Source organism: Drosophila albomicans, unplaced genomic scaffold, assembly GCF_009650485.2.
Source record: "Drosophila albomicans strain 15112-1751.03 unplaced genomic scaffold, ASM965048v2 utg000322l_pilon, whole genome shotgun sequence".
NCBI classification, from domain to species: Eukaryota; Metazoa; Arthropoda; class Insecta; order Diptera; family Drosophilidae; genus Drosophila; species Drosophila albomicans.
Genome location: NW_026263606.1, coordinates 20001 through 29098, shown reverse-complemented (window position 1 = coordinate 29098; position 9098 = coordinate 20001). Strand labels below are relative to the sequence as shown.

General features: G+C 45.6%; 1 pseudogene; it reads right to left on the bottom strand.

The window, feature by feature from the left end:
- Nucleotides 1-2252: 2252 nt before the first annotated feature.
- The window catches only part of LOC117577161 (large subunit ribosomal RNA), an 8522-nt pseudogene continuing 1676 nt past the window's right edge, over nt 2253-9098 (bottom strand).

Sequence of the window (9098 nt, the reverse complement as noted above, 5' to 3'; positions counted from 1 at the left end):
AACAAGTGAAATACTTTGCTCCTTTCAATCTACTTATCTGATCAGATATTAGAGGTAATGGAAACTTATCAGCGATTGTGTTTCTATTTAATTCACGATAATCTACACAGAGCCTAACAGATCCATTCTTCTTTTTGACTAACAATGCGGGACTGGCATAAGGTGAACAACTAACTCTAATTACATTATTCTCAATCAACTCTTGAACTTTTGCTCTTAATAATTCTCTTTCATTGGGGCTGAATCGGTACGGGCGTCTTTGACCGTCTTGGTCGGGTCACTAAGACGAATAGTCATTTCTCCAGTACTTATTCGAGTAAGAGGGGTTCCCCGAATAAACGACTTTGAGTACTTTTTCAATAACTGTATTAATTGGTCTTTCTTTGCATCATACAAAATCGGTTTCTACTTTATCAAAGTCAAATTCTTTGTCAGTTACTGCACAAACGTTAATTGTTTTGTCTTTAACAAACTCTACTCCTTGACTTTGATACTACTGCTGAATATCCCTGGGGCTAAGGTTTCACGCCCGATTACAATATCGTTTTTCATACAATCGTCGTTAACTACATGAAACATTACTTCAATACAATTTCCATTAATCATTACATTACTTAAAATTTGTATAGTACTCACTAAATTAGCATTACCTATACCACTTAACGATACGACATTATTAATTCTTTTTCCGGTCAACTTATGCGATGTGCTCTCTTTAGCCAAAGAGCATTCTGCTCCGGAATCAAAAGTAATCGGAAACTTCTCACCTCGTTGCATCATGAATGCTTTTGGTTCTTCCACCACACACATCTCAACTCGCTTATGTGTGCGCGATCCAGATTCTTTTCCAGCAGTTCTCTTTGGACATTGAGTAGAAATATGTCCCGGTTCGTTGCAACGGTAGCATATTATGGTGGTCTTGGCACGATGTGACATCCTCGATTATCTCCATAATTCTCCCCAGTAGATGACTGCTTCCTCACTCTGCATTCTGCCTTTTTGTGACCAAACTGACCACAGGAGTGGCAATTAACTGCAGATGATTTAAAACGCTTAGCACTCGGCTCCTCGTGCGAGAAGTTGGATCGCTTTTTGTCTAATGAAAACACTTGCAGCTCAGACTGCAGCTCGCGTCTGGTGTGAATACTTGCTGTGTATGCTACGCGCTGCAATCTATGGTCATGATGTGCTAGATGCCCAAGTACCACAGATGCGGCAATTTCTTCTTTTTCCATATCACGCCATTTTGTGACAAGTGACGTCATTTTTTCGGCTCGCATAAACGGCAAGGCTCTCGCCAGCATTTGGTTGGCTACCCAACAGGTTGAGAATTGCGGCCGCCGGTGTCTCAGTATTTTCATACCGCTGCTCGAACAACTGCCTAAACTGCTGCCATGTGATTCCAGGGTAGCAGATCTGCGATAGCCACTGTGAAGCGCTTCCTTCAAGAGACTGCGTTAATGCCATTATTAATGCACTGCCTTCCAACGGTTTTTCGCTCAAAATGATGTCCACAGTCGCGCACCACTGAATTGCATCTGCTCCAGAGACGTCCGAATTAAATTTCGGCAAAACAATGCCGTTACTTTGAAGAGGCTCTCGAAACGCCGTATGCAACGTGTTTGCTAGTAGCATAAAACTTCGATTTTGCTGTTCCATCAAGGCACGAAACTGATCCGAAAATACTGTAGATCCGGAGTTACATCCCACTTCTGATGTAGAAAGCATGAATTGCTTCATCGTTTGTTGGTTGCGTCTGTGGGTTTATTTCAGCCATCTTTTTATTATTATCGCTAAAAATAGTGAAGCGAGGCTCAGCGTGTGTTGATCTCTTCCTATTTCACAATCCAACTGGACGCTTTCAGTTTCTCTGCACTACCACACTCACACCCATATGGGTTCTATTGTGGTCTCATTCTATCAACCTTACACTGAGACACACTGACAACCGCATATGCTGTCGTCTCACTTTTTCTAGTGTTGTACAGTATACAAAGGCTCTCGCCTTTTGCAACACTACACAATTCGCCCCAGGACGCAGGCGTGCAATTCTAGACTTAGGCGCGCAATTTCAAATTACTGAACTTGCTCCGACATATATATATAATATATTTATATATTATATAAATTTTCTTCTTATATGCGTAATTGTATAACACATAATTAATAATTATGCATACAATTTTGCATATTTATATATATAAATATATATATAATATTTTTTGATATATGCCTTAAACATATATATTTTATCGAATCGTCAAGCAAAGGATAAGCTTCAGTGGATCGCAGTATGGCAGCTGCTCAACCACTTACAACACCTTGCCTGTTATAAAAGTCGTTTACAATTGATTCAAGGCTTTGTCATTGTATTAAATAATGTTTTAATATATAACTAGCGCGGCACCAGGGTGATCGAAGATCCTCCCAATTTACTATGTTATATGTAACATTGGCATCACATCCATCGTCGTCTATTAATGAATAATAAACTTTTAATGGTTTAGAAGCCATACAATGCAAATTGCCCCTTATTTATCATTGCAGTCCAGCACGGATACGACCTTAGAGGCGTTCAGGCATAATCCAACGGACGTAGCGTCATACCACTGTTCGCTCGAACAAGTATTGTGCCATTGGTCCGTACCTGCGGTTCCTCTCGTACTACGCAGGAATGCTGTCGCAACAACGTTTTGTCATTAGTAGGGTAAAACTAACCTGTCTCACGACGGTCTAAACCCAGCTCACGTTCCCTTGCATGGGTGAACAATCCAACGCTTGGTGAATTTTGCTTCACAATGATAGGAAGAGCCGACATCGAAGGATCAAAAAGCGACGTCGCTATGAACGCTTGGCCGCCACAAGCCAGTTATCCCTATGGTAACTTTTCTGACACCTCTTGTTAAAAACTCTTTAAACCAAAAGGATCGATAGGCCGAGCTTTTGCTGTCCCTGTGTGTACTGAACACCGAGATCAAGTCAGCATTTGCCCTTTTGCTCTATGTGTGGTTTCTGTCCGCACTGAGCTGGCCTTGGGACACCTCCGTTATTATTTGAGAGATGTACCGCCCCAGTCAAACTCCCTACCTGGCAATGTCCTTGAATTGGATCATACCTGAGTAATTGGAGTTATACCAAATTTTTAAATTTAAGAACACATAAATGCACTCTCTCATTAATGAATTTGTTTGCGATTATATAACAAACTCGTGATACTTTGATCAAGAAGCTTGCATCAAAACCCAATACCATAAGATATAATAAATATATCCGTATAATGGCTAGGAAATGATACACGTTCCATTTAATCAAGTAAGTAAGGAAACAATAAGAGTAGTGGTATTTCATTGTCGATACTAAACCGAAATTTAATATCTCCCACTTATTCTACACCTCTTATGTCTCCTTACACTGCCAGATTAGAGTCAAGCTCAAAAGGGTCTTCTTTCCCCGCTAATTATTCCAAGCCCGTTCCCTTGGCTGTGGTTTCGCTAGATAGTAGATAGGGACAGATCGAGTTTAACGTGAGCACCTGCCATGTTGGCTTAATCCCACGAAGCCCGAGCTTAGGAATCAAATTAAGCGTTGATCAGCGCCCCCTTGGAATTCACCGCAGGTACACATTTGAAGGCCAGTTGTTTGGACTGGACACTTCCTCCTGTGTGGGGAGCGAGGCCCACCTAAAACCTCTTCCGATTTTTGGTTATCGGCAACCGGTTGATACGTACGCAACTCCACGCTGAGTATAATCCTCATTGTCCGCTTTGGACTACCACAGCCACCACGATACTCCCCGAAGGGCCGCACCAAATACCAGGACGGACAAGTCCGCAGGCACCTGGTTCCCGTGGTACCAGAAATTCACCTCTGGTCAGGTGTCGTATTTGCTACTATACTACCAATTAAACTCCAAACAGTTAACGTTGGTGCCGTACCTCCTTAATCGCCTTTTACGATAAGTGGGGGTCCACTGTGGTTGGTATTCTTTACTACATCCACCCTGCCGCCAACCACACGGCCAAAGTAGATAGGGACAGAAATAAACTCGAGTTTAACGTGAGCACCTGCCATGTTGGCTTAATCCCACGAAGCCCGAGCTTAGGAATCAAATTAAGCGTTGATCAGCGCCCCCTTGGAATTCACCGCAGGTACACATTTGAAGGCCAGTTGTTTGGACTGGACACTTCCTCCTGTGTGGGGAGCGAGGCCCACCTAAAACCTCTTCCGATTTTTGGTTATCGGCAACCGGTTGATACGTACGCAACTCCACGCTGAGTATAATCCTCATTGTCCGCTTTGGACTACCACAGCCACCACGATACTCCCCGAAGGGCCGCACCAAATACCAGGACGGACAAGTCCGCAGGCACCTGGTTCCCGTGGTACCAGAAAATCACCTCTGGTCAGGTGTCGTATTTGCTACTATACTACCAATTAAACTCCAAACAGTTAACGTTGGTGCCGTACCTCCTTAATCGCCTTTTACGATAAGTGGGGGTCCACTGTGGTTGGTATTCTTTACTACATCCACCCTGCCGCCAACCACACGGCCAAAGTAGATAGGGACAGTAGGAATCTCGTTAATCCATTCATGCGCGTCACTAATTAGATGACGAGGCATTTGGCTATTTTTTTTTTGTAGGAAATGAATTTGCCCACACAACAATGCCATATATGAATGGCACGTCATATGACTGTTTTCCCTTTACTTTGTACACAATAGATGTTGGCCAGTGTAGTTGACTTTCAATGAGGAAAGTAAACCTCGGTGCTAACCCACTCCTTGGCGATATCCAGTATGGAACATGAACGTCTTAAAGCCGCAGACTCCGCCATCTACCACCCTGGTACTGATAATATTGCTATCACCAGCGTTAAGGACTCCCAGTGCTCTCAGTCGTTTTACCGACCGATAGCTCCAGATGCCCCTCCAGTTTAGCGTAGCAGAAACGATTTTAATGTCCTCATGTGCCCGATAATCCCGAACCAGAGCCGTTCGTACGTCCTGTCTGTCGTAGATCTCAACCTTACTCTGATGAGCTTGGTCAAGATCAAGTCCGTCAGTCACAACCTGAGCGTCGATCACTATAGTGTGATCTGGTCGGAAACCCACCAGGTCCGGCTTATATATCCTGTTCTCTCCCTGCAGACTTGGTTCAGCAATGACAGAGTAGCCTCTCGTCTCAAGTCCCCGCTTGAGATAATTAGCTACACTGTTGTGTCTAGCCACCCGCCTCCCATGCGTACGATGACACTTCTGCAGAATGTGGTTTAGTGATTCGGGAGCATCACATCCTGCACGACACTGCCTCTCCAATTCGTGCCTTCCCCTCGTGGTACGAGACCGCGTGGGTAGGGCATTTATCCGCAGTTTGATCCCATTCAAATAAGCTTTTCCAGTTAACAAACGCGTGGGTGCGACAACCCACCCGTGTTGCGGAGCATAACGCCCTGCTTCACGGAGACCGCTACCATCAACAGAGGAGTGCAACCTATCCGCCCAGTACTCGAATCGATCAAAAGGCGTGTATCCAGAGCCGCGTCTCCCGATGCCTTGCACCTATCTCGGGCCCTCCGAATTTCCGCACTAAGGAACGAACTGGCCGTCTCGGATTGCTCGAGGTGGGGCCATTTTATGTTCGTTAGCCTCTGTATGCGCAGCATTGGAGCTGTCCTTCGAACTGAGGGAACACCGAGACCCCCACTTGTGTGGGGGGCATGGAAGAATGCTACTGACACATCCATAGGAAGATCTAACCATTTCCTTACGACCGACCGTACCAGTCTGTCACACTTTCTCAAAACGCCTATTGCCACACTACCAAGGGTTAGCTTGTGATATAGCTGTGGAATGAGGACAGTTCTGAGGGCGAATAACTTCTGCTGTGGCTTCAGGGGGGACCGCGATATGATATCCAATCTGGGACCAATGTCCTCAGTCGGATTGTAGCGGGCCCTCCCGTCCGCAGTGAACTGAATGCCGAGATACCTCCACTCCTCCGAACGCTTTCAAGCTTGGACACGTGCGCGAACCTACACAGAAGCTCCGTGATTCGATCACAGTACACTTCTGCTTCGGTTGCCCCTTGACACTAACAGTAAAACACTTATTAGCGTTTAGGGTCAGCCCAACGGACGCCAAAAAGGAGACCGTGGTATCCAATAATGCCTGAAGGCCCTTCGGTGTAGAAGCAAACAACACCAGATCGTCTGCGAACGCTGCAGCGTTTGTTTTGGCATTTCCGACACTGACACCAATCTCGTCCGGTAGAGACCTGAGCAACCGGTCGATGACCAAGTTGAACATATGTGGAGACAAAGGGTCACCCTGCTTCACACCTCTAGCAGGGACGAATTCCTCTGATCTCCAGCCTTTACCATTGAGACTAGTGCCACCTCCCAAGTACAAGCTACGTACGTAGTCAACAAAACCCGTTGGTGCACCATACGCGGATAGGGTGTCAATTACCGCTGCGTGAGACACAGAGTCAAACGCTTTGCTGACATCAAGTGTCGCGATATAACACGACGCATGACGTCTATGGTGGTCCCTCAGGATTAAGTCAACTATTGTCGCGTTATCGGCGCAACCGTCAGTAGGAAGAAACCCCCGCTGACGCGGATCCCAATCGACTGATGAGGCCAATCGAGATGCCAAGATGGCATTGAGTTGTCTAACTATGACAGAAGGCACCGATATCGGACGGAAGTCTTCTGGTCGGGATGCTCTTACCGTCTTCGGGATGAAAACGGTTCGAGCCATTCGGAAGAGTGTGGGTAGTTTGCCGCACCAGAGAATAAGGTTCATTATGCGAAGCATAACACCACTGGGAATACTCCTGGCAGTTCTTGGAGATATTCCGTCCGGTCCGGGAGAAGAAGTCAATGGCACTTGATGCAATTGCAGGTCCCTAGACGTAATAGGTGACCATACCCCCTCAAGCAAGTGTCCCATATGGGGCACGGTGCTATTGCAAGAGGAAAGGCTCTGCTGTGTCATGACTTCTCTCCAGTATGGTTCCATAATCTCTTGGTTTGGCATTACCGACTCGTCGGGTCCTGCAAGCAAGGATCCAATGCATCGACCTTTATGTTTGTCCCAGTTACGCTGAACCCTAGCGAACTGCTGCCTTCTATTTTGTCTCCTATTGCGAGGCTCAGGAAAGACTCTCGCCGAAACCGGACCTTCGTTTCGATTCGGAAAAATTTCCAGGAGATAGTTAGACAAACACTGGAGAGTTGCTTCTTTGCCCGAAGTCTGCGCTCCATCAATGATAGATTGCAGAACCTCGACTCTCCACGATCGATTACATCCCACAGGGCCGAAGCCCCGCAGTATCCGCATGAGGACGTCGTCCGAATGTATCGATGGTGTGATTGGAACCGACTCTGACATTGAAGAAGAAGACTCAAGCCCACTTATACTAGGGCGGCGCGTAATGGTTTGTGGTTCACTAATTTCGGGGATAAGAGCCGCTTGCCCTCTTAGCTGCTCGATTTTTGCCTTATAATTATCCCTCTGTCGACACTTTTTAATAGCATCGACGCTGCGTTCTGGAAAATGCAACGCCAGCTTTTTATTAATGAACCTCTCGCCATTTGCTATGAGCTCAAGTTCCTTCCTCGCCATCATGGCCAATTCTTCCTCACACCACCTGGTTTTCACGTCAACACGCGTACGAAGCTCATCAAGCCTGTCTTTGTGCTGACGCGACATGTGGACGCCTAAACCGGTCTTTGTTCCAAAAGATCGGCCGCATTCCACACATAGATGTCCAACAACTGGATTAGCATCTACGTTCCTTCCCTGATGGGCTCCTACGGATGCCGTAGGAGAATTCACTGAATAACTTTCAGCTATCCGAGGCATGTTATTTAAGTTTGCACCATCAGTTTTTCAGGACCATCGGGGTGGTAACCCAATGGCCCCTTTCGCCGCTCATATTCGCTGCTGCCGAAACTACATCGGTCCAGCACCCGGAGGACACCACGAGGAGGCCACAAGTTAAAGTGGGGCACATGTTGCCTATGAGTCGACTTGATCTGACTAACGAAGGACGGTAGTCCACTTGCCATTGCTGATAAATGAACCATTATTCCCCTTCTGCAGACCCATTGATCCTCCTTAAGAGAGTCATAGTTACTCCCGCCGTTGACCCGCGCTTACTTGAATTTCTTCACTTTGACATTCAGAGCACTGGGCAGAAATCACATTGTGTCAACACCCGCTAGGGCCATCACAATGCTTTGTTTTAATTAGACAGTCGGATTCCCCAAGTCCGTGCCAGTTCTGAATTGATTGTTAATTGATAATCGTTATAATTTAAAAGAACTAGCTGGTTGCCCAACTAGTATTCTTAAAAAATTTTAGCAAGAAAGTTCCACAATTGGCTACGTAACTAAACTATCCGGGGAACAAGAAACTACCATAAATGATAGAAACTCTATTTACCCAGAACGAGCACACATAAACCATGTTATTGTTTCCCAATCAAGCCCGACTATCTCAATCTTCAGAGCCAATCCTTATCCCGAAGTTACGGATCTAATTTGCCGACTTCCCTTACCTACATTATTCTATCGACTAGAGACTCTTCACCTTGGAGACCAGCTGCGGATATTGGTACGGCCTGTTGAGAAGTTTGCGTGTCCCCACCATAAATTTTCAAGGTCCGAGGAGAAAATATCGACACAACAGTATATGTCATGCTCTTCTAGCCCATCTACCATATCTCTCTGCGAAAGACTTCCATGGTAGTACGGCTATAAAACAGAAAGAAAAACTCTTCCGATATCTCTCGACGGCTTCTTTATGGTCGTTCCTGTTGCCAGGATGAGCACGAGGCCCATATTTAATAACAAACGGATACTCAACAGGTTACGGAATTGGAACCGTATTCCCTTTCGTTCAAAATTATTCAAGTTTTTTAATTATGACAAAATATAAATTTTAGTTACTTTTTTTTACTTGAAAATTTTCGGCTTTCGCCTTGAAACTTAGGACCGACTAAACTCGTGATCAACCACTGTTCACACGAAACCCTTCTCCACTTCAGTCCTCCAAGGTCTCATTCGATTATTTGCCTACTACCACCAAG